The sequence below is a fragment of the Macrotis lagotis genome, unplaced genomic scaffold, assembly GCF_037893015.1.
Source record: "Macrotis lagotis isolate mMagLag1 unplaced genomic scaffold, bilby.v1.9.chrom.fasta BILBYCTG161, whole genome shotgun sequence".
NCBI lineage: Eukaryota > Metazoa > Chordata > Mammalia > Peramelemorphia > Peramelidae > Macrotis > Macrotis lagotis.
In genome coordinates this window covers 67,200-94,213 of record NW_027422068.1, presented here as the reverse complement: position 1 = coordinate 94,213, position 27,014 = coordinate 67,200, and positions in this window count along the sequence as shown.

Sequence of the window (27,014 nt, the reverse complement as noted above, 5' to 3'; positions counted from 1 at the left end):
CTACTCATTTTTTAAAATGAGGTTATTTAGTTTCCAATTATTTTGGGGTCTGTGTTTCCCTAGTCCAGTATTGCTTATGATTTCTATTGCATGATGATCTGAGAAACATGTATTCAGCATTTCTGTCTTTCTGTAGTTGATCATTAGATTTTTATGCCCTATTACATGGTCAATTTTTGTGTCAGTGCCATATACTGCAGCAAAGTAAGTATATTCTGTTCTATCTCCATTCAGTTTCCTCCATAAGTCTATTATATATAGGTTTTCTAACAATCTACTTATCTCCTTAACTTCCTTCTTGTTTTTTATGGTTGGTTTTATGTAAATCTGAGGGTGGGAGGTTGAGGTCAGTTCAGAGATTGAAAGAGACAAGCAAGATTGAGAGGCTGAAAGTGTCATTTTGAGAAAAAGACTGAAAGAGGACAGAGAATGAAAGAATCAAAAGGCAATGAGAATTTGAAAGAGAATGTTTAAGAGAGAGAGATTCAGGAAAAAATATCCTGAGTATGAAAACTAAAAGAGACAAGAGAGATTGAGAGGTTGACATTGACATGCTGACAGACAAATTTAGAGAAATAGACTGAGAAAATCGAGACAATGAAAAAGATAAGAGTCATTGAGAGGTTGAAAGAGACAGATTTAGATAAGACTGAGAGAGAATAGAAGATGAAAGAGACAACAGGGAATGAGGGGTTGAAAGAGACTGAGAGACAGATTTAGAAAAATAGACTGAGAGAGCATAGAGACTGAATGAGACAAGAGAAACTGAGAGGCTGAAAGATACAGATTTAGATAAAAAGAGTGAGAGAGAACCGAGAATGAATCAATCAATAGGGAATGAGAGTTAGAAAGAGAGAGTTTGAGAGAAAGATTTATAAAAATAGTCAGAGAGAGTAGAGAGTCTAAAAGAGACAAGAGAGATTGAGAGGTTGACACTGACATGTTGATAGAAAATTTAGAAAAACAGACTGAGAAAATAGAGAAAATGAAAGAGAAAAGAGAGGTTGAGAGATTCAAAGAGACATATTTAGATAAAAAGTGCTAGAAAGGACAGAAAATGAAACAGACTAAAGGGAATGATGTTTGAAAGAGACTGCTGGAGAGAAAGATTTAGAAAAAAGAGACTGAGACAATAGGGAGACTGAAAGATTGAGTCAGACTGAAAGATTTAGAGAAATAGACTGATAGAATAGATTGAAAGAGGAGACACTGAGAGGTTGAAAGAGACAGATTCAGAGCAAAAGTCAGAGAGGACAGAATGAAAGAGACGAGAGACTGAGAGGTTGAAAAAGACAGTTTGAGTGAGATTTGAAGAGGAAACTGAGAGACTACAGAGATTGAAAGAGACAATGGAGATTGAGAGTTTGAAAGGATTAGATATAGAAAACCTGACTGAGTGAATAGAGAGATTGAAAGAGAGAGGATAGAAGGGGAAGCTGAGCAAGGCAGCTTGAGAGAAAGATTTGGAAAAGAGACTGAGAAAATAGAGAGATTGAAAGAGATGAGAGATATAGAGTGGTGGAAAGAGACACGTTTGAGAGTCACATTTGGAAAAAAAGAATGACAGTACAGAGAGTGAAAGACAAGAGAAAATCAAGAGAGGTTAAAAGAGACAGATTTAGAAAAAGAGACTTAGAGGGTGCCGTTTGAAAGAGACAATAGAGATTGAGAGGTTGAGTCAGGTTGAAGGACTGATTTAGATAAATAGACTGAGAGAACAGATTGAAAGGGAGGAGACATTGAGACAGGCAGAATTAGAAAAAGGCTGAGAGAATGCAGAGAATGGAAGAGACTAGAGAGATTGAGATGTTGAAAGAGACAGTTTGAGAGACATTTTAGAAAAAGACACAGACTATAGAGAGATTGAAAGAGAAGAGATATTAAGAGTTTGAAAGAGACAGATTTAGAAAAGGCTGAGAGAGTAGCGAGTGTGAGAGGTTGAAAGAGACAATTTGAGAGATAGATTTAGAAAAAGAGACTGAGAAAAGATTGAAAGAAATGAGTGATACTGAGAGGTTGAAAGAAATATATTTGAACATCAGTTATAGAAAAAGAGACAGAGACCATAAAGAGATTGAAAAAGACAAAAGAGAATGACAGGTTGATATTGACGTGTTGAGAGACAGTTTTAGAACAAGAGACTGAGAAGGTAGAGTTTTAAAAAGACAAGAGAGATTGAGAGGTGGAAAGAGAGTTAGATAGAGTTAGGAAAGGAGACTGAGAGACTACAGAGATTGAAAGGGAGAAGGGAGATTGAGAGGTTGAGACAGGTTGAAAGACAGATTTAGAAAAAGGCACTGACAGAGAACAGTGATTGATAGAGACAAGGGATATTGAGAAATTGCAAGAGACAGATTTAGAAAACCTGACTGAGTGAATAGAGAGAATGAAAGGGAAAAGACAGATGGAGAAGATGAAAGAGACAGCTTGAGAGACAGATTTGGAAAAAGAGGCTGAGAGAATAGAGAGCTTGAAAGAGAAGAGTGATTGTGAAGTTGACATTAACATGTTGATAGACAAATTTAGAAAAAATAGACTGAGAAAATAGAATGAAAAAGAAAAGAGATGGAGATGTTGAAAGAGAAAGATTTACATAAAAAGTGTTAGAAAGAACAGAGAATGAAAGAAACAAAAGGGAATGAGGGGTTGAAAGAGACAGTTTGAGAGACAGATTAAGAAAAAAAGACTGAGAATAAAGAGGTTGAAAGAGAAGAGAGACTCAGAGGTCTTTTTTTTTAATTTGTTTCTCAAAGTGTATCTGTCAAACCCTTGTTCCCTTTTGTCTCTTTCCTTTTCTGTTCTCTCTCAGTCTTTTTAACTAGATCTCTCTCTTCAACCTCTCAATCTCTCTCTTGTCTCTTTCATTCTTTCTATTTTCTCCATCTATTTTTCTAAATTTCTCTAGAAACATGTCAATGTCAACCTCTCAATCTGTCTTGTCGCTTTTAATCCCAATACTCTCAGACTATTTTTCGAAATCTGTGTCTCAGTCTTTTTCAACCCCTCATTCCTTTTTGTCCCTTTCATCCTCTCTTCTCTCTTAGTCTTTTTATCTAAATCTATCTCTATCTCTTTCAACTGTTAAATGACTATTATCTATTTCATTCTCTCTATTTTCTCAGTCTATTTTTCAGTATTTCTCTATCAAGGGGAGGAGCCAAGATGGCGACAGGAGAGGGTCATCTCTTAGGTGCTCTCTCTCAAAACTTATAAACTAAGGACTATAACTAAATTTTTGAGGGACAGAATTGACAGAGGGATCCAGTGAGGCAGTTCTCCAACCCAAGGTAACCTGGAAAATAGTGGAAAAGCTCTTCTCCATGGGGATGGAGGGTTAGCCCTCTGAAAAGAAGGAACTTCAGCCTCCCAAAGGCAGCCCCAGGGCGCTGGGCAGTGATGGCAGTTTCTTGATCTACACCCTGGGGAGCACCAGGCACAACTTGGCGGATCAGTGAGGGACCTCTGCCAGACTGAGCATGTGAAGCCCAGCCCTCAGGACACACAGCAAGTAGTGTGGCCATGGCAGCCGAGATCCAGAAACTGGAAGCAGAAGCTGATAAGCAGGAGCCCCCAGGGCATGAGTGATGAGCCTAAGGAAGGGAGTGGGGAGAAACTGCAGAGCTCTGTCTTCTGTCCCTGAAACAGGACTCTGGGGTTCTGACCACATTCAGATCCTGATCACAGTCTAGCCCCCCTCCAATAGAATGGCAGGGCTCCCCCAATCTCAGCCCTGTGGAAGATGGGTGCACTTATGGTCATTCACAGACCAAGAGAGAAGACAGAGCCTCACACATGGAGATCCTTGTGTGTGGGGGTTTCCCAATAATACTCAAAAGCTCAGGAAGCACCCCAAAAGCAGGCACAGGCTAGAGAAATGAGTAAACAGAGAAAAAAGAGGAACACCATTGAGAAATACTTTTCATGTGATCCCAAGAAGGATCAAAACACTCAATCTGAAGATGAGGAAGTACAAGTTCTGACATCTAAAGACTGCAAGAAAAACAGAAATTGGGCTCAGGCTATGACAGAGCTCAAAAAAGACTTTGAAAATCAAGTGAGGGACATAGTAGAAAAATTGGGAAAAGAAATGACACAAATGCAGGAAAAACATGAAAAAGAAATCAGCTTAGTCAAGGAGATCCAAAAATTGTTGAAGAAAATAACATGTTAAAAACCAGAATAGGTCAAAGGGATAAAACAGTTCAAAAAGTTATTGAGGAGAATAATGCTTTAAAAAGTAGAATGAGCTAGATGGAAAAAGAGTTAAGAAAGCTCTCTGAGGAAAACAAATCCTTCAGTCAAAGAATGGAACTGAGGGAGGCTGCTGATTTTATGAGAAATCAGGACACAATACTTAAAAACCAAAATAATTAAAAATTAGAAGAAAATGTGAAACATCTCATTGAAAATAATTGATTCGGAAAACAGATTCAGGAAAAATAATTTAAAAATTATTTGGATCCCTGAAAGTCATGACCAGGAAAAGAGCCTTGACTTCATTTTTAAAGAATTCCTACAGGAAAATTGCCCTGATATCCTAGAAGCAGAGGGCAAAATAGAAATTGAAAGAATCCACAGATCTCTCCTGGAAAGAGATCCCAAAAACAACCCCCAGGAATACTATAGCCTAGTTACAGAACCCCCAAATCAAAGAGAATAATATTACAAGCAGCCAGAGGACACAATTTAAATATCATGGAGATGCAGTCAGGATCACACAGGACTTAGCAGCAACTAAAATAAAGACTCGTAGTACTTGCAATATAATATTCCCGAAGGCAAAAGAGCTCAGAATGCAACTGTGAATCAACTACCCAGCTAAAGATAGACTTTCAATGAACCAGGGAAATTTAATTTGTTTCTGTTGAAACAAATAGAGCTGAACAGAAAGCTTGATATTCAAATAAAGGATTCAGGTGAAGCATGGAGAAGAGAAGAGAAGAGTAAAATATGAGGGACTTGATGATAAACTGCATGTATTCCTGCATAGAAAAGTGATTCTGATAATACTCATAAGAAACTTCTAATTTAATAGAGAAGGAAGAAGGAGCTTTTATAGATGAAGCAAAGAAGAGAGCTGAATTTGAAGATATAATATAGTGTAAAAATTGAGTCAATGGCTAAAAGGGAAATGTAATGGGAGCAAGAAAAAGGAGAGGTGGAATAGGCTAAGATATTACATATAATAAGATTTTTTAAATATTGCCATGAGTAATTGCAATGATATGGAAGGAGGAAGGCGAGGGGGAATGAGGGAGCCTTCGCGCTCATTAGAAGTGGCTCAGAGAGGAAATAGCATATATACTCAATGGGGTATAGACATCTAGAGTAAAAAAGAGTGAAGCAGGACAGGGGAAGGGGGGAGGACGTGAGTGATGGAGGAGAGGGTGGACCATGGGGGAGAGTGGTCAGATAGAACACATTTTCTTTTTTACTTCTTGCAAGGGGTTGGGATTGGATGACCTGTCCAGGACCATAGGATTGGGTGGTTGCTTGGTCTAAGGGGTGGTATGTGGGTTGGGGCCTTTTAGCACCAGGACCAGTGATCAGTCTGCTGTGGCACTCAGCTAACCTACACTTAAGAAGAGGGACATAGTGAAAGGAGAGAGAAAATATTGTACATGATAGTGGGCAAGTACAAATGGAGGGAGTTTTGATCAGCAATGGCAACAGGAAAAATACAGAAGGAGCTTTTGTGATGGACTTATCATAAAGAATGTGATCCACCCATGACAGCTGGTGGTGTTGGAAGACAGACTGAAGCACATTTTTAAATTTTTTTATTTTAATTTTTTCTCTTTCCTTTATTGCTCATGAGGGTCTATATTTTTGGGGGGAGGGGGTATTATGTTTATTCTTAAACAAGAATATTTTAGTACTGTATAAAAACATCATTTGTACAAAAATAAAAAATAAATTGAAAGCTGAAAAAAGAAAGTTCCTTCCTCACTTCTCTGTATTTATCTTTTATACAGTTTGTATGTAGTTCTTTTCATTAGAATGGAAGTTTTTTGAAGGCAGAGACTGTTTTTACTTTTTCATTGTCTTCTCAACACTTGGCACGGTAGCAAATGACCACTTCATAAGTACTCGTCAATTGGTTGAATTCATAATTGAAATGCTCAACGAATCATTTTCACTGAGTTCAAATCTTGCTTCAGACATCAGCTTTCCCTTCTCTCTGTTTAATATAGGTAAGGGACTAAAATATTTCTTCACTGGGACTAAGAGAAGAGATGAAAAGAGAGACAAAGGAAAATCCATGAAATGTTGAGAAAGGGCCAGTCAAGCCCAAGGAAGAATCACACCTGGGCATATGAGACAGAAAAGAATCTGTGCTGTCCTTAAGGATACACAGAAGAGGAAAATCCACAAAAGTTAGCTGCAGGTTCATCTACGATTCCCAAGTCTGAAGATCTCTGAAACAGATTCTGCTATATCAAGACTGACAATGAGATCATTTTTCCTGATGTCAATCCTAAATTCTATTCCACTCTACATGTGTCTAAGCTTGTTTATAAAACCATGTCATCTCAGTATGGAATCAAAAATTAAACTAAAGGTGTTGTCTAAAAAAGTGTGTGTAACTGAAAGCTTAATAATGTCCTGAGCCAAATTTCCAAAAAACATCCACCATCACCAAAAACCAAGTCAACACGTGAACCATTCCTGACACTCCACTTTTCTTGAGAACCCATGTCTGGTTCAGAATCAGTCCCTACCTGAGTCCCAGTTCTGAGGTCTTTAAGAGGAGTTTACCTCTCTGATGATGATCATTGGGTTTATGTAACACACAACTATCACACATCCCCCCACTCCAATCCCTATAAAATGGCTTTTGTCTGAGTTGTCCTTCTCGGGGATCTCCCAGCAATACAGAACATGCCTGACCATCCCTTCTTCTCTTAGCCTCATAGATACCACCTTCTCCTGGGTCTCATCCTACCCCTCCCCAAATGATGCTTCTCAGTTTCTCTAGGGGCGAGCCATCCTCTTCCAGAGCTCCTAAGATGCTGCCTCTAGTCCTTCACTATCATATGCTGTCCCTTGAGAATCTTCCCCACTCCTTCGCTTCACCTAGCTCCCCTCCACAGTCAAGCCCTGCCTCAGTCTCACCACAACTGGCCCTCTCCGGAGCTCTGACACACAGGGTCAACAGTTTTCAGGACCATATACAAATCGCTGATAAGGCAAATGGAGGCTGTCATCTTTCCCATAAGGCAGTTGTGTCATCTGACTTTATTATTGCTTTCAATGTCTCCTGTTCAGAGCCTTAACCTATTCTTTTCTCTCTTCTTGCTTCCCATTAATTTAGCAACTCCAACTGATTTGAACTGCCTAGCATAGAAATCTTGCATCAGTCCCCTCTCTTCTTGATGGGGCAGTGCATCTTTTCATGGGGCTCCCATCGACTACTGTGGACCCCATCCAACATCTCCTTCATGCCAATGCCCGGGTCATTTTCCTTCATCTTACATCTGGTGGTGGCTCTGCTCAGAATCCTTCCATAGGTCCCTACTGCAGTTTGAGTTAAAGGATCTCACCCTCCTTTCCTGGCATTCAAGGCCCTCTGCCATCTGGCACTCTCTGACTTTTCCCATCTTAATTCAGGCCTCTCCCTACCCAGATAGCTTAGGTTCTCATGCACCTGGATTCTTCTTTTCTTAGCCCCCCTGCCCCTTCCCACCTCCTCTGTGCCTTTGCTCACACTGTTCTCCATGCCCAGAACCCCCCCTCCCCTGCTCCACTCTCTCCTCTCTTCACCTGTTCCATGGCTACTACCCTGCTGATCTCCAATGGCAAAAGCTGCTTTGCTGGGAAGCCTCCCCCAGCTCTTTTCCTATATGTGTCTGGTCCACTAATCCAGTACCACTTCAAACATGACCATTATCTCTTGCCCTGTGCCAGTCAGACTTGGATTTGCAAGCCTGCTTGCCATGGCAGAGGCAGCCCAGGATCTCCCAAAGCAATCCACCTGACGGCAAGACTCCTACTTTGCCAGAGGGCTTCAGCATCCATGTAGGGAGTGATTGCCATGGGGGTAAAAGCGAATGACAGTGAATCTTCCATGAAGTTTATGCAGGAACTGATGATGCTGTGTGCAGGTTCTCCTTCTCTGATGTGAGAGACAAGGTTCTGGTGCTCAGAACTGCACAGACAGTGCAAACCAATGTGTGTGTGTAGTCTCACCAGCAGAGTAAATAGAAGCCCAGTTCCAAAAGAGCCATCATTTCATTCCCCCTGAGGGAGCAGCTGGGGCTTTAGATGTGGCCTGGTCCCACAGGAAGACCAGAAGCCCAGGAGCCGTAACTGCCAAAGTCCTTGGCCCTGAAAGGGAAAGGGACCATGTTGCTTGGCACAAGGCCTATGACCTCTTAGGCACCTAGGCAACTCCCAGAGCCTACTCCTGGCAGAGGAAGGAGCAAGGGATGTCTGTGGGAAACACCCATGAATTAATTCTCAACATAGCTAGTGTGGTGTGGGGGTTACCCAGGTTCCAAAGAGCACTGGGACTCAGCAACCCTGATGTGGCAAGACAAAACGAGTACAAACCACACTAGAAGAGAAAGGTTGGAGGGGCTTTAGTGCACAGGGTGGGAGACACAGAGCAAGCTCAATTCAGTAATCTCATGGTCAGTAACCAGGTGAGCATGGACAGGTCATTCATCTACTGGGGCAATGTGAGAAAGAGAAATGAGGCACATTTTGGAGAGGAGATTCTGTGGGGGTTGGGGGGTAGGATGGGGATTAAGACATATCTATCTCTATCTATATCATGACTGTCTATATGTGTATGTGTGAGAGAGAGAGATATTCAGTCCAGTCTTAACATTTGGACTTGAGGAATAGTATTAGAGACCCAGAGACAGAAACAGAGAGACTGAGATAGAGAAAAAGAGTCAAAAAGAGACAGAGAATGGAGACAGAAAAACAGACGCAAACAGACATGGAGACAGAGGTAGACAAGAAACACAGAGAAAAAGAGCGAAAGAGATTGATAGAGTCAAAACAGAGGCAGAGACAGAGCGAAAATGGGACAGAGGAATCAGACAGACACAAAGAGATTGAGATAGAGTCCAAGAAAGGCAGAGATGGAGGGAGAAAGAGACAGAGAGGCAGAGACAGAGAAGCAGAGAGTAGAGGAGGGAGAGATACAGGGACAGACAAAGAAACAGACACACTTCAAGAAGGATGGGCCATCTTTTAAGAAAACCCAGAGACCCATTTCAACTCTCTGTGTCCCCTTGTCCAGTCTCTGGGAGTTGCTTTGGCTAACAGAGGACCTGGGCCTGGAGGGATGCTTCAGGAGGCAAACTGTGAGGATGTGGCTAAGCTGTGGCCAGGATCTTGTTCCCAGTGTCTGGGCCAGGTGCAGAGCCACGGAGAAGTATTGAAGTGAGGTGACTCAGTTGTTAAGACAAGGTCTTAGCTGTCTCCACCCAGTCAGACTGACCCCACTGGGGATGCCAAAGCTGCTGAGAGGCTTGTCCCGCTGACCACCCCCTCTGCTTATCTCTGTGCTGACCTATGTCTCTGCCTTCCCCTCTGGGCCCTCCCACAGGGGTCCTTTTAACTGTCCAACTTTCACTTGGAGGAACATTTGCACTTAATCAAGACTGACAGTTTTTAATAACTATAGGTGGCTTGTCTGGCTGTGTTGAAGATCTCCAAGTCCCAGCATTGGACAGGGGTGGCTGGGAACCAGAGATCAGAGTTAGAGGAGCTCCATTTTCAGCCTTAATAGGGAGGCATGTGGGCAGGGATGGTGCTCCCTCTCTTCCCATAGAAGCACAGAATTTGAGAATGGAAAAGGATTGTCATTCAGCCCAGCCCCAGGGGAGGAGGACATGCCTGAAACATGGCCATCTAGCCCCTGGGTAGGGAGAAGTTTCAAGTGTCTTATTAAGAAGGGGAGGGGCAGCTATGTGGCCCAGTGGATAGAGCATCAGCCCTGGAGTCAGGAGGGCCTGAGGTCAAATATGGCCTCAGACAATAATTACCTAGCTGTGTGGCCTTGGGCAAGTCACTTACCCCATTTTCCTTGCAAAAATCTAAAAAAGTGATTCATTGGGAAGGGTGTCAGTTCAGCAGAACCCTCATTAGGAATGGCGCCTCTCAGTGTGTTCCAGTGGTTTAGAGGAAGGTGATTTTCAAGAGTAGATAATCAGTTGTGTGTTAGGACCTAAAAGTTGGCCCACAGGTGTATGCAGACCCTCCTACTAGACAGACCCCAGAGAAAAATTTCAATAACCAAAAGTGTTAACAGGAGCTTAAGTGATAAACAACCAACCAATGATGGATGTGGTAAACCAATCAGAGCACAAAAAGGCAGAACTAGGTGAAGGCCAGGAGGCCCCAACCAGTGAGTAGGCTGCTCCCAAGGATGATCTGAGACACCCTCCTGCTTCCCACCTCCCCCCCCAACTTGAGCCCTGAGCAGCATTGCTTATACGCATGCTGTGTGCATTTAGGGAGACTTTTGTGTCCCCACCTTGGAGGGAGACACAGCTGCCAGGAAGCACGTTGCCGCTTCCTTCTGAGGTGGGGATGTTATCCATATTGTTGGTTCTCTTTGACTAAGAAAGTTGGATTCCATGTGTGGAGAAGTTTGAGTGTTTAGTAATGGAGGAGGGGGTTGGAGTAGGCAGTGTCTTTGCCTTCAGGGTCAATTGGCAATCAAAATGCATCATGTTGTCCCACTCTGCTTGGAAACCCCATGGCCAGAGCCAACCCTTTCCACTTCCATTGAGGCCAAAGCCACCCTGCCACTGTTACCCATCATGCCTGCTTCTGACCCTCTAGGTTCAAAGGAAACAAGGGTCCCTCTCTCCCACATGTGCCAGCCCTCTCATGAGGGTTGCCCTCCCTCACTCTGAAGAGACCCAATAACAAGGCCCACAGCTTGCCCAAGTCTTCCTCATCTTCCTAAGACCGGCTTTGAGGCCCTTTCCTGCCCTGTTTTCCTCCCCTGTGGGGCCTGGCCAGCTCACTGATCCCTCTCCTCTCTTTGTCCCTCTTGTGTGTCCCTATGGATCTCTCCTGCTCCCCTTCCTCTCCCTCACCCCCTTTTCTGAGTCTATCTGTGCCAGTGTGTGAGTAGGTTTGTGTGTGTGTGTGTGTGAGTTACATTAAAGCAACAAAAAATTAACTTCAGCAACTTTTCTTATTCTTTTTTATCTGCTGGAATCTCTTAACTCTCAGAAATATAGTTGTATATATAGTTGTGTTCTTTTATATGCAGCAGAAGGGTGACTTTGAGAAGAGTCCCAGGGAGATCTCAGCCCCTTTAATACCTGCCAAGAGAAAATACCAAAATATGGATTAGGCAAGCAGCTGTCATAATGTGCTTCTCTAGAGCCTTAAAGGAACCCATCCAGAGCACACCAGAGACACAGCTGATGACAGCCAAGGACATGACGATACAAATACGTTCCAAACAGGAGAAAACCCTTACTGGTTTGTCTCTTTCCCTTTTGAATCTAGCACTAACTGAAACAGGAAAGAGAGTTTTAGGTACCTGGAGTAGAATTCATTTTCAAAGAATTACTGTAGGAAAATTGCCATGATTTCCTAGAAGCAGAGGGCAAAGTAGAAATTGATAGAGTACATCAATCTCTCTGAGAAAGAGATCCAACAAAAAAACAACCCCAGGAATATTATAGCCAAGTTCCAGAACTCCCAAGTCAGGGAGAAAATATTACAAGCAGCCAGAAGGACACAATTCAAATACTGTGGAGCTTCAGTGAGGATCACACAGGACTTAGCAGCAACCTCATTAAAAGCTCATAGGGCTTGGAATATAATATACCAGAAGGCAAAAGAGCTTGGAATGTAACCTAGAATCGACTACCCAGCAAAACTGAACATCCTCTTCCAGGGAAAAAGATGGACTTTCAATAAACCAAGGGGAATTTGACATGTTCCTGTTGGAATGACCAGAGCTGAACAGAAGGTTTGATCTTCAAGTACAGGACTGAGATGAAGCATAGACAGTGGAGGAGAAGGGGAAAATGTGAGAGACTTAATGATGATGCACTACATGTATTCCTACAAAGAAGAATGATACTGATAATACTCATGATACACTTCTCATTTAATAGAGCAGGTAGAAGGAGCTTTTATAGATGAAGTGTTGTGGCTTGCTTCCTTGGGGCCCACAGCGGCGACCTCCCTCCAGGAGGGGAGCTGAGAATAAGGAGTCAAGCCACTACTGCCTTATGCCTCCAGCTCAATTTTATTATTGCTTAGCTATTACATATATACTTTTAGGTCTTCCGGGGTAGAACAAAGAATAATGAGGTATTTGTTAGGGGTGCAAGCAATGTGTATATGCAGCTTCTTGCATTACAGGGTAGGAGGGTACATTAGGGAGGAAATGATAAGGTACAGCTGTGTCTAGTGCCCTTGGACAGTGGGGCGGAATGTCCAGCTCCCAAGGACTCTGGCTCCCAAGGACTCCAGCTCACCTTATCTCTCAGGGTGGCAAGCCAGCTCCTGAGACTGTCCAGGTGGCGGTTTGCTTGGAGATGATTTGTGTCATGGCTGTTAGAATAGCCTGTGTACCCACAATGAAGCACAGGAGAAAGCTGAATTTGAAGATATATTGTGCTGGAAAAATGGAATCAATAGATAAAAGGGAAATGTAATGGAAGAAAGCAAAAGGAGAGGAGGAATAGGCCAAGATATTTCATATAATTAGATTTTTCTTTATTACAACGAGCTATTGCAATCATATGGAAGGGGGGAAGGCGAGAGGGAATGAAGGAACCTTCGCTTACATCAGAGTTGGCTAGGAGAGGAAACAGCATATATACTCAATGGGGTATAGGCATCTGGAGCAAGAAGGAGGGGGGAACATGGTGAAGGGGGGGGTGGATGTAAGTGATGGATGAAAGGATGGGCCATGGGAGGAGAGGGCTCAGAAATAACACATTTTCTTTTTTACTTCTTGCAAGGGGCTGGGATTGAAAGGCCTGTCTGGGACCATAAGGCCAGGTGGATGCTGGGCCTAAGGGGTGGTATGTGGGCTCTGGGCCTCTTGGCCCCAGGACCAGGAATCTGTCTGCTGTGCCAGCTACCCTACAGCAGAGACAGAGTGAAAGGAGACAGAAAATATAGTGTATGGTAGTGGGGAAATACAAATGGAGGAAGATGTGAACAGCAATGGCAATGGTGGAAAAATATGGAAGTAACTTTTGTGATGGACTTATCCTAAAGAAAGTGATCCACCCACAACACAGCTGGTGTTGTTCGAACACATAGTATTATTATTTTTTTCGGGGGGGGGGGGGTTGCAGGGCAAATGGTGCTGGGTAACCTGCCTAGGGCCGCACATCTGCGTGATGGTTAGGTGTCTGAGGCTGGATTTGGATCCGGGTGCTCCTGGCCCAAGGGCCAGTGTTCTGTCTGCCAAACAGCCACCCCTGATAGCATCATTACTATTTTATTTTGTTTTGGGTCTTTATTTTTCAATTTTTGCAAGACAATGTATTTGGGGCGCCTTGTACAGGTTCACACAGCTGAGTGACAGTTGGGTGTCTAGGGCGAGATTTGGGCTCCTGTGCTCCTGGCTACAGGACTGGTGCTCTGTGCACTGTGCCACCTGGCCATACCTACTACTATTATTATTTTTTTAATTTTAATTGTAATTTTTTCTCTCCCCTTTATTTTATCGCTCATGTGGGTCTAAATTTTTTGGGGGGAGATTTTTTGGGGGCAGGGGGTGTTACGTTTGCTTTTCTTTTTTTCTTTTTTAATTTAATATTTATTCTCATTTTGTACAAAAAAAATTTTTTTATACATTCCTGAAATATTCTTGTTTAAGAGTAAACATAGCAGACAGAACTGCTATGTTTACTCTTAAACAAGAATATTTCAGGAATGCATAAAAAAACATTATTTGTACAAAATAAGAATAAATGAATTTAAAAAATGTGATGTGAGTGTACATGTGTATGTGATGTGTGTGTATGTGAGGACTCTTCCCCTGCACCACCAGATGATGGCCTACCGCTCCTTCACAATCTCCACAGTATGGATCAATCACAAGGCCAAGCAGAGTCTCTATGTGGGAGTGCATGTGTGTGTATGTGATGTGTATGTATGCATGGGTGCACATGCATGTGATGTGTGTGAGGGCTCCTCCTCTCCCCCAGCAGATAAGGGCCTGCCCCTCCCCCTTTTCTGAACACAGGATGAGGAGGCTGAGAAATGTCCCCTACCTCCTCTGTCTGCCTCTGCGTCCTCCTCCACCTCTGCCTTTGCTCCTGCCCTTCTCCCTCCCTGCCCCAGGGTCCTCAATAGTTCACCCCCGCAGAGCCCCCGGGGCCAGACAGCCCAGGCAGGAGCCACTCCGCCCCCTAGGCAGGAAAGGATGCCTGTGGAGGACACAGGATGTGGTGGAGGACACAGGAAGGGGCAGAGAGAGGCAGGCAGGGAGGGTAGAGGGTCCCCTCAGGGAGGGAAGCAGGGAGGGAGGCCCTCAGGCCTGCTCTGTCCCCTGCAGACCTGGCAAAGGTATCAGAGATCCAGCACTGGGAGTCATCCAGGCCATTTTACAGGGCAGCAAACTGTGGCTGGGGAGGGGAAGGAACCCAGGAAGTCATCCAGGCCATTTTACAGGAAAGAAAATTGAGACCAGGGAGGGGAATTGGCTTCCTCAAGGTCACACTGGTAGTAATATAAAGAACAACACTTGAACCTCGTTCCAGATGGGGATTCTGTAGGCTCTCAGGGAGTTTGTTCAATCCCATTCTTAACATGTCATCTTTTTTCTTCCCCTCCTCCCCCCTGGAACCACTCCTATAATATTCTGTTAACATAAAAGTTCCAGACTGTCCACATCACCCTCAACTCCCTTGAGGGCAATAGTATGCATTATCTGTTGCCCCCATTTCTGGCTGGAAGTGGAGCCAGGACTTTAAGGACTGGGAGAGGCAAGTTGGGAATTTTGCATTCTGTCCTTTCTAGGTAACTAGAGTATAACCAGGTGTTAACATTTACTAATTTAAAGGCAATTTGTCAGAGCAGTGTCTCTTTGGTTCTGGGAGTTCCACTTCCAACTTAAATAAATTAGAAGGGGTGCAACTTTGGAGGCAATTAAAGGGTATATGGTTTTGGAATTTAGACACCTCCAGTGGTGTCTTACTCATAGAACACAAGGGATGCAAATTGGTGAAAGCCTAAATAAACAAAGTTTGCCTAATGACCAGGTGCTAATATGTGTTTGGAGGACCCCACAGAGCTCATTCATCAGTATTTATATCTAGATCTTGTATAGATCTTGTCAATGGCCAATGAGTTTTTGGACTCAGAATTGGCTGGGTTGCCTTTGGTTGCTTGCCAACTTCCTTTAATGACCCTGACTTTTCTCAGAAACATATCCTCCTATATAAAAATCAATTTTGTACTGGTGTTCTATAATTACAAGTTACAGAAAACTACAACAATGTGGCAAGAATGAAAAAAATGAACATCCCTCACTGACTGAAGAGGAGAGCAAGAGTAGGCCGCAGTGTACCACAAAGATTGAGCAATGAATAAGAACAAAAGTCAAAGATGTTTTTAAAGAGATCTATGATCACAAGAGAAGATGGATTGTTCCCCTTAAATAAATAAGGGGTAACTAATGGACAACCCCCATGCTTCCTTGGTCTCTTTATAAAGGTCAGGAGCAATTGAGGGTGCCAGTCATCGTGCTGTACTATTGATGTTCACATCTTGCAAAACAGAAATCCTGTGTTACTTCCACTATTCTCTTCTTTTGATCCCATTCCTGTACCATTGTGTGGAACCACAGGCAATGATAACATTATGCTGATTGGGTAAACTATGAATTTGTTATTTAATTTCAATCGATCTTTTACTGAAATGAAGACAGTTCATGTGTTTCTTCCTAATCCATAATCTATGCCACTTGCCTTATTTGCTGTTTGAAACCTTTTCTCTCCTTAAGACTCCCATGAAGATCCCTTGCCCACTTTGCCTCACTGGGGGCCTTCATGGAGAACTCCTCCTTCCCCCCTTCTCCTTATCTCATGCCCTTTAAGTCACAATACCCTGCTGTTTCCTCTTCTGCCATAGTCTGAGAAAATGAGATGGCCCCTCAGCTGCCAAGGCCAACCACATCACATGTGCCTTTCCCATCTCATCCAACAAATTACTCCTACCCTTATCCCCAATTTTTCTGTAATTCTCAGTTTCTCCTTATCTATTAGTTCCTGTATATTGCCTACAAACACACTCCTATCTCTCCCATCCTTAGAAGATGAAAAATTCCTATATAGTCACTTAAAGCAAGACCTTGAGTTCATTGTGGCTCAGATCCTAAACTTCTTACAGCAAAATTCGAATTTAGATTAAAGACTCCAGGGAGTCTTCACCTGGAAGGTTCTTTTTCATCTGAGCTGTAGGTATTTGTGCATACCGGTTCATTAGCAAGTCTCTCCCCATAGAATATGAGGTCCTGGGGACTGGGACTATTTCTACTTTTCTTTGTATCTCCATTTCGTAGCATAGTGCCCGTCACAAATTAGGGACTTAATTTTGAGTGATAGAAGACATGTTGGACATGCTTAGGAATCTAGAATCAATAAGGCTTAGTAACTGGTTAGATCTAAGAGGGAAGATTCAATGATAAGGTTAAGGTTTTGAACATAGGAAACTGAAAGAAATAGTGAATACAGAAGATGGAACTGCTTTGGTGGAAAGAGGATCAGTTCACTTTTGGGTACATTGAATTTATGGTATTGGTGAGGCATCTAAGGTATGAAGCCCTAAGGGCTATGTGGGGCTGGAGGTCAACAAGATTCATAACAATTTGGGGGTCATCTGCATAGAGGTGCTGTTTGGAGCTATGGCAGTGAAAAAGATTATCAGTGAAAACAGTATGGATGAGAGAAGGCAAGAGGAAGTATGTTTTTAAAAATATTTATCTTAATGAGACAAGATCCACCTCCTCCTCACTGTCCCATTTAAATTTCCTTCCCCAGCTAAGAACCCCAAAAATCAAAACTCATTACAAACATGTAGAGTTAATCAAAAACAAATTTTCCCATTCAAAAACCAATTCTGCACAATGAGTCCTTCATCTCTCTATCAGGAGAGGTTACCATGTTTTATCAGTAATCTGCCAGAATCCTAGTAGGTCATTATGCTGATAAGAGTTCAACACAAATGTATGCCATAATATTTATATGCCATATTTTGGTCATCTATCCCCCAATTTATGAGTTCTCTGTAATTTGCAATTTTTCCTACCTCAAAAGGAGCTAAAATATTTTTGTGCATCCTTAGAGTTTGTTTTGTTTAGCACTAATCCCTCCCTTAATCTTCTCAGTTTGTATTTACCCCTTCCACTTTCTTCTCTTTGCTTCTTCTTTCCTCTAGTGGATGAAGTGTAATTCTTTACCAAACCCTGTATACATTCTTCTTTGTTTTGAGCAGTTAAGATGAGAAGGAGGTTCAAGTGTTAGCCTCTTATCATCTGCAATAGCTCTGGTGTAGGTCTGGACATGAATTTCTGAGAGTCAGGTCGGGTAGACAAACATATCCAAACACAAAAGTTTGGGAAGTGAAAATCTATCAACTTTATTTTTGGAAGCTCAGACCTTTCATGGCAAAAACTTATCTCAGGAATGACTGGTTAAAGGCAACCCAATTTTACAAGTTCCTGGGTAAATTTACAGTATTTGTTCTTAGAAAAATGCATGTTTCTCTATGAAAGAAAACTTTTACAACCATCCTGGAGCCACAGATATTCCTAGGTCAGGGTTCATTGGTGAGCCAATGGATTCATACAATGAGCAATAATCCACACATGTCTGTGATGGAAAACGTCACCAAGTATATGTGAATAACACTCCCTGGGGCTGGCCCTCTACAGTCTCTATTCCTCACCCCTTCCTCCTTGTTTTCATAAATAACTATTTGTTCACTTTTTATCACGTGAGATAGTTCTCCTTAACTTTCCATTCCAACCTCCCCCTCATAAAATATTCCTCTTCCCTTCCCTTTCCATTTTTTTTTCTTAAGATTAAGACATGACAGAACCACTTCCAAGTCTTGTCGAATGGAATTTCCTCTATGATTTTTGATAATGATATAATACTTAGGGGACACATGCATCATGTTCCCATATTAGAATATAAGCCATTTATCATGGCTTAATTCTTTATTGTTGTTCATTCCTGCTGACTTTTTTGTTTCTGTTCACTCCTTTGTTTGAACTACAAAGTTTTTCTGCTACTCTTGTCTTATCATCAGGAATGCTTAGAAGTCCTCTATTTCATTAAATGAAATATAACTATTTGCTCCTATAGCATTATACTTAGTTTTGCTGAATGTTATTCTTGGCTGTTAACTCATATCATTTGCCTTATGAAATATAATACTTTAAATTTTCTGCTCCTTTTTAGTGAAGGTTGCTAAATTATGTGTGATTTTCACTGTGGCTCCTTGGTAAGGCAATATTTTGGCTTTGACTCTGAAACTCTGCATTTTGAATGTGATGTTTCTGGAAATTTTCATTTCAGGATTTCTTTCATGAGGTAACTGGTGGATTCTTTGTATTTCCTCTTTTGCCCTCTGAATCTAAGAGATGTGGGAAACCATCTTTTAAGGTTTCCTAAAATATGATATCTAAGTTTTGGTTTTTTTTAGCCATAGTGTTCAGATAGTAAAATAATTCTTCTTTTTTTCCCTTAGTTTTTGCTAGGTGATGGGGTTAAGTGACTTGCCCAAAGTCACACACCCTAGGTAGTTATTAAGTGTCTGAGGACAAATTTGAACTCAAGTCCTCCTGACTCCAGGGCCAGTGTGTGCTGTATGCACTGCATCCCCTAATTGCCCCCAGTCAAATAATTCTTAAATGTTTATTTTTTGGCAGTCTCTTTACATGTCTGTTGATTTTGCTAGGTGATGCCTTACATTTTCTTCTATAGTTTTAGCCTTTTATTTCATTTTAATATTTCTTGTTGCTTCATGATGTCACTGGCTTCTATTTGGTGTATTCTAATGAGAGTTTGTTGCTTGGTCAAGGTTTTATACCTCGTGCCAAGCTGTTAATTCCCTTTACAATTCTTTCTTCCATAGCTCTCATTTCTTTTTGACTAATTTTCCTCCAGACATCTTATTTATTTAGTTTTATTTTAAAAGGGGCAGTCTTTCCTTTTGAAAATTATGTTATTTTATTTTTTACAATTACATGTAAAGATAATGTTCAACATTCATATTTTGTGTGATTTTGAGAAATTTCACCTTTTTTTCCTTCTTCCCTTTCCTTCTCCCTCCCCAAAACAGCAAGAGATCTGATATATTATAGACACACAATCATATTAAGCATTTTCCCACATTAATCATGTTGTGAAAGAATTAGAATAAAAAGGGAAAAACAAGTAAGAAAAAAAATTTTAAAGTGAAAATAGTCTGCTTGGGTCAGCATTCAGACTCCATAGGTTTTTTCTCTGAATGTGGATGGCATTTTCCATCAGAAATCATTTAGAATTGTTTTTGATCACTGAATTTCAACATTCATTTTCTATAAGATTTTGAGTTCCACATTTTTCTCCCTTTCTTCCCCCTCCTAGACAGCAAGTGATGTGATATAGGTTTTACCCATTTCATTTTATGTATAAAAATGTTCTTTAATTTTCTTTTTTAATTTTACATACATTTTCAACATTCCTTTTTATAAGATTTTGAATCACACATTTTCCTCCCTATGACAGTGAGCAATTTGATATAGATTACATATGTATAATTGGGTAAACGTATTTCCATATTAGTCATGTTGTGAAAGAAGAAACAGAAGAAAAGAAAAACTATGAAAAAATAAAATGACAATTGTACACTATGATCTGCATTCAGTGTTGATTAGTTCTGTCTCTGGATGTGGATAGATAGCATTTTCCATCATGACTCTTTTGGAATAAATAATCTTGGATCACTGTATGATGGAAGAGAGCTAAATCAATCATAGCCGGTCACCAGCAAGGTTGCTGTAAATGTGTCCAGTGTTCTGGTCCACTTTACTCAGCATCAGGCTCATGTAAATCTTTCCAGGTTTATTAAAAAACATTTTTAAACTTAAACTTCATTTTCCTTAGAAATACTAGTTGAGTTTGTGGCCAAGCTGGGCTTTCTCTCTGAGCTTTCTCAGAGTTCATATATGTTTTGGAATCATTTTCTTTTTCTGGGTTTGTGTTTTCAGCTTAATGTCTGAGAAAAAGAAGAATGTGATTGTGAGGAGATCCGACTGCCTGGTGAAGAAGGAAGAGCAGAACCAGGTGATTCTTCCTGAGCTTGAGGAGTAAATGGAGGCCAAGACAGTAAGTGACCAGAGGGTCAGAAGCAGGCATGATGGGTAACAGTGGCAGGGTAGCTTTGGCCTCGATGGAAGTGGACAGGGTTGGCTCTGGCCACAGGGAATTAATACAATCTGGAGGTTTCCAAGCAGAGTGGGACAACATGATGCATTTTGATTGTCAATTGACCCTGAAGGCAGAGACACTGCTTCCTGCAGCCCTCTGCTCCATCAATAAACACTCAATCTTCTCCACACGTGGAATCCTGATCTCTTAGTCAAATGGAACAGACAATATGTATAATATCCCCACCTTGGAAGGAACCTGCAACCTGCTTCCTGGAAGCTGTGTCTCCCTCCAAAGTGGGGACACAAAAGTCTTCCTAAATGCACACAGCCTGCACATAAGCAATGCTACTCAAGACTCTAGTTGGGGAGGTTAGGCGGGATGCGGGAAGGTGTCCCAGATTGTCCTTGGGATCAGGCAACTCACTGACTGGGGCGTCCTAGCCTTCACCTACTTCTTCTTTTGCATGCTCTGATTGGTTTACCACATCCATCATTGGTTGGTTGTTCATCACTTAAGCTCCTGTTCATGGTTTTGGTTATTATATTTTTTCTTTGGGGTCTGCCTGGTCAGAGGGTCTGCCTACACCTGTGCGCCAGCTTCTACCACCTAAAACACAACTCATTATCTTCTCTTGAAAATCACTTTCCTCCAAAGCCCTCTATTACACCAAGAGGTGCCAACTGAAATGGGGGGGGGGGCTCTGCTGAACTGACCACCTTCCCAATGAATCTTTTTTTTTTTTGGTTTTTGCTAGGCAAATGGGGTTAAATAGCTTGCCCAAGGCCACACAGCTAAGTAATTATTAAGTATCCGAGGCCAGAATTATACTCAGGTCCTCCTGACCCCAGGGCCTATGCTCTATCCACTGGGCCACAAAGCCACCCCTCCTGCTCTCTTAATAAGACACTAGAAACTTCTCCTCATACAGGGGCTAGCTGGCCATGTATCAAGCATGTTCTCCTTCCCTGGGGCTGGGCTGGATGGCAATCCCTTTCGTTTCTTAAATTCCTTGCTTCATTGGGAAGAGAGGGAGCTCCATCCATCCCCACAAGCCCCCCCCCATTATGACTGAAAGGAAGGGGAGACCCTCTAACGCTGATCTCTCTGGTTCCCAACCACCCCTGTCCAATGCTGGGACTTGGAGATCTTTCCAGAGCTAGACAAGCCACAGATAATTAATTAAGAACCAGCAGTCTTGATTAAGGGCAAATGTTTCCTCCTCCAAGTGAAAGTTGGACACGTAACAGGACCACTGTGGGAGGTCCCATAGGGGAAGGCAGAGATATCAGTCGACACAGAGATAAGCAGAGGGAGTAGCCAGCTGGACAAGCCTCACGGAAGCTTTGGCATCCCCACTGGGTCAGTCTGACTGGGTGGAGGCAGCTAGGACCTTGTCTTAACACCTGAGCCAGCTCACTTCAATACTTCCCTGTAGCTCTGCCCCTGGACAAGACACTGGGACTGACATCCTGGCCACACCTGAGCCACATCCTCACAGTTTGCCTCGGGGAGCATCCCTCCAGTACCAGGACCTCTGTTAGCCAAAGTAAGTCCCAGAGACAGGACAGGGGGAAGCAGGGAGAAGAAATGATTTTTCTCTGGGTTTTATGAAAAGATGGCTCCATCCTTCTAGAAGTGTACCTGTCTATGTCTCTGTGCCTGTATCTCTTCCTCCTTTTCTCTCTGTTCCCTGTCTTTGTCATTGCATCTCTGTCTCTTTCCCCCTCCATCTCTGCTTTTCTTAGACTCTCTCAATCTCTTTGTGTCTGTCTGATTCCCTGTGTCCCTCTCTCTCTCCATCTCTGGATCTTTGGTGAGTCTATCAAACTGTTTCTATCTCTTTCTCTGTGTATCTTGTCTCTGTCTCTGTCACCCATCACTGTCTCTTTTTGATTCTTTTTCTCTATCTCAATCTCTCTGTCTTTGTCTCTGGGTCTCTAATACCACTCCCAAAGTCCAAATGTTAAGCATGGAAAGAGTATCCAACACACACACACACACACACACACACACACACACACTGATAGCACACAGGACATAGATACTGATAGATCTGCCTTAATCCCCATCCTACAACAAACCCCTACAGAATCAGGAACCTCCTCCCAGGGGTGCCTCATTTCCCTTCTTCACATTTTCCTCCAGGAGATGAGTGACCTGTCCATGTTCACCTGGTGACTGACCACATGATCACTGAATTGAGCTTGCTCTGTGTCCCCCACCCCATGGACTAAAGTCCCCCCAGCCTTTCTCTTCTAGTGTGGTTTCTATTTGTTCTGTCTTACCACAACAGGGTTACTGAGTCTCAAGGCCCTTTGGGACTTGGGTCTTCCCCCACACCACTCTAGCCATGAGTCGGGCAGTGGCATGAAAGAGATGTTGGATGGGGGCCACAGTAGTCCATGGGGAGCCCCATGAGAAGATGCACCATTCCAGCAAGACAAGAGAGGAGACTGAGGCTAGATGTCTATGCCAGGCAGCTCAAATCAGTCAGAGTTGGTAAATGAATGGGATGCGAGAAGAGAGAAAACAGTGGGTTAAGGCTCTGAACAGAAAACATTGAAATCAATGATGAAGTCAGACGACACAACTGCCTTATGTGAAAGATGACAGCCTCCCTTTGATTGCTCAGCAATGTGTCTATGGTTTGCAAAACCATTGGCCCTGTGGGTCAGAGCACCATAGAGGGCCAGTCATGGTGAGGCTGAGGCAGGGCTTGGCTGTGGAGGGGAGCTTGTTGAAGTGAAGGAGTGGGGAATATTCTCAAGGGGCAGCATATGATGGAGAACGGCTAGGGGCAGCATCTTAGGAGCTCTGGAAGAGGATGACTAGCCCCCAGAGAAACTGAGAAGCATCAGTTGGGGAGGGGTAGGATGAGACCCAGGAGAAGGTGGTGTCTATGAGGCTAAGAGAAGAAGGGATGGTCAGGGATGATCTGTATTGCTGAGAGATCCCAGAGAAGGATGACTGAGACAAAGTCCATTTTATATGGATTGGGTGGGGGGGTGATAGCTGTTTGATACCTAAACACAATGATCATCATCAGAGAGGTAAACTCCTCTGGAAGACCTCAGAACTGGGACTAAGGTAGGGACTGATTCTGAAGCAGAGATGTGTTCTCAAGAAAAGTGGAGTCCCAGACATGGCCCACGTGTTGACTTGGTTTTTGGTGATGGTAGATGTTTTCTGAGAATGTGGGTCAGGACATTATTAAGCATTCAATTAAACACACTTTTTTTTCCTAGAAAGAAGATACTCATCTGGATCAGTTTCCTTTATTTTTAAAAATCTCTTCTGCTTTTTCCCTTTTATTCATAATTTTTTATTTATTTATTTAAGACAATGGGTTTAAATGACATGGCCAAGATCACACCACTAGTCAATTATTAAATGTCTGTGGCTGCATTTGAACTCAGGTCCTCCTCACTCCAGACCTGGTGCTCTATTCACACAGCTGCCCCCTTTTTTTCCTTTTTTAAAAAAATATTTTTAGGAAATGGTTATCTGGGAGGGAAGTGGTGAAGAGACTGTAAAAATGATGTTGGTGATGTAAAAGTACAAAGAATCAGTTTGATTTATTATCTTTTTACAAGATTGGGCCATTTGCTTTCGTAATTGAAAAGTCATCAATGAGCCCTGAAAGTAGTTTCAGTAGAGCTTTGGGGAAAGTACCCATGGAACAGTGGGTGGTGAGCCAGTGGAATCTGTGGGAAGCCAACCTTTGCAGTAGTAGAAAAATCAATCTAGCAGGACATTTTTAATAGACACAACTTGAGAAAATCTTTGCTTTATGAAATCCTGGGCTAAATGTGTGTGAGGTGTCGTTATTCATAAATGCATTCTGGCTGAATTCAGGTTAAAATAGCATTCAAAGGGTTTTATTTGAAATCTGCTCAGGCCCAGCCCCAGAGAATCCACTGAATCAATGGCGGGAACATTAGGATCATCTGAAGGCAACACCTGGTGAATAGGAAAACCTTCCCCTGTGCACAGCGACTGTCCCATGTTGCTGGACTCTCAGTATCTTGGCATCAATTATGTATGAAGAAAGTCTTTACTCATAGACATTCTGGTCCAAATTGCCACCATTACCACCGGACTATTCTGGGGGGGGGGGGGGGCGGTGGAGCAGTTTATCAATTTTCATTATGAATACTGATACTTTGGAAATTAGCAAATGCAACACAACAGGACAGTAGTCATTGTTTTCTTTGTGGTTGAGGCTAAAGAGATTAAAGGAAAATATGTTAGTAATTCGGGGTAAGAATAGAAGTGTATCCTGTGCACATCCTCTCAGCCCTCAAGAGATGGTTGTTAAATATTTACCATCCTGTTGTTAAATATTCATCATTAATCCTGGATCCATTCACTCACTGGGGGGGGGGTAGGTTAAGACATAGAATTTGGTATTGGGGGGCTCGTTGCGTAAAGGATCACATTAGTGGTTTGTTGTGTTGGTGGTGTCCTACTCTCTGGGAGCCTGTTTGAGGTTCAGTTAGCAGATAATGGAGTGGTTTGCCATTCTCTTCTTCAGTTCATTGACAGATGAGGAAACTGAGGCAGACAGGTTGAAAGGACTAGTAAGTTCCTGAGGCTAGATTGGACCTCAGTGGGACGAAGCTTCCTACCTTCAGGTTCAGCCTCCCACTCTCTGCACCACCTCTCTGCCCATGGGGGCCTGGATGCCCCGAGCAGACAAGGAAGGAGAGGAGGCCAGAGATTATTAGGGGTTAGAAGGGGAGTCCTCTTTGCATTATCATGATGGTTAAAATGACTTGCCTCCTATGCTTAGTGTGTTCTCAGCCTCAGTACTTGCCAGGGAGCAGTGGGTTTTCTTCAGATTCTTCTCACGAGTTCCATTGTGATGTTTGTCAGCAACCACTTGGTGGGCGCATGACCCAAACAAGGTGTCCTTCATGAGAAGCCCCGAGAAAGGACGCTGTCCACTTTCAGTTTATGGTCATGTGTGCAAATAGCTGGGATCCCAAGTGGACTTTTCTTTGGGAGAAGCAAGAAAGTCCTCTGTTTAGCTATATTTAGAACCTCACAACCTGATCCCCAACTGCTTCTGCAGCCTCAGTGGAAATCTCTCCCCTTCCCATTCCCTATAGTCCTGCCAAACTGGCCTCCACTTGCTCCCTGCCTCAAGACACCCCGTGTCCCTTCTCTGTGTCTTTCCATGAGTCCCTCAGTCTGGAATGCCCTCCCTTGTCTCCTGCACCTCCCAGAAGCCTCCTTCCGGTAAGCTTCAGCTTAATACCAACTGCTGTAGAAACCCTTTTATGAACCTGCCCCCCAGGCCTAGCCGTGCCTTCTTTTCCCCAATTTCTGCTAAGTTATCTATATATTTGTACATAGATATAATGTCTATTTATTGACCTACACTCACATATTCATCCCCTTTGCAGCTGTCCTGTCGCTATGAGTATTCTAGGTCATTTGTGTTCTAGGTCATTTGTATTCCAGGTCATTGTGTTATCTCGCTTGGAGTATCAGGGTGCGAGGTGGAACTGTTTCATTTGTCTGACCAGAGCTCATGGCAGTGTCTGTCACATGGTGGGTCCATCGTGAGCCCTTGTGATTGGTGACAGAATTCACGAACATAAGGTTGTATCACTCATAAGAGCAAAATTGTGTTTCAAAGTGCAAGCCTTTGGAGCTCGACACGCACCCCCTTGGGCAAGGGTTCTTAGGGAAAATGGGGGGTGTTGGATGCTCATGCAGAAAAAGTCATCAAAGTGATGGACCATGTCATATTATGTCTGGCGAAGCCCAGGCCTGGTCTGCGCTTCCAAGAGAGTGGCGATCTCTCTTTGTGCTGTTGTTTACTCTGGGGTGGGGGTGGGGGGCTCCAGGTGGAGAGAGGCCAGCTGCAGCCCTCCCGCCCCAGGCCCTGGCCCTCTCTGTCTGTCTCTTACCAAAATGGATTTCAGGCTTGCCTCAGCGTAATGCCCCAGCTGACCTTGAGGTCACCACTGGCCCTCTGCACACCTCCCTCCTCTTCTGTAAACAGAAGGGCTTTGACAGACAACGGGGTCTCCACGGGTTCTGGACCTGGAGCAAGCCACTCCCCCTGCCCAGCCTCAGTTTCCTGCCCTGAAAGCATGGAGGCTTTGCTGCTTGTCCTTCTGAGGCCCCTCCCAGGTCAACCTAACCCCATTTTCCCAATGGGGGCAGTGCCCTATCTTTGTACCCCCTCCCCCTCCCTCTGTTGCTCTCCCTCCACTCCCTCCCATGGCCCTTCTGCACCTGCTCCCTCTCTTCCTCCCTGATTCCTGCGCCCTCCCTGCTTCCCTTCACCCAAGAGGGCAGAACAGGCTCCTTCCTTTCCGGGCTTGGAAGCCTTTCAGGTAGGGAACCTCTGAGGGGCTCCTGACAAAGGTAGGCCTCGTTGTTGTTCCTCTTCTATCCTAGGGAAGGCAGGAGGATCCCAGAAAAACCTGCAGGGTCCCTGAGGCCATTTTCCATGTGTTTTAAGTGGAGATAGAATGCGAGGGGCTTCACCACGCTTCTCAGGCAGAAGGCCTTTACTGTTTGGCCTTCTAGCTCCTAGTCCAAAGAAAGAATGAGAGGGAGGAGAGGTTTCTGCAGAACATTATAGATAATATAATAACTAATATATTTGATGAGAAAATTTTGAGC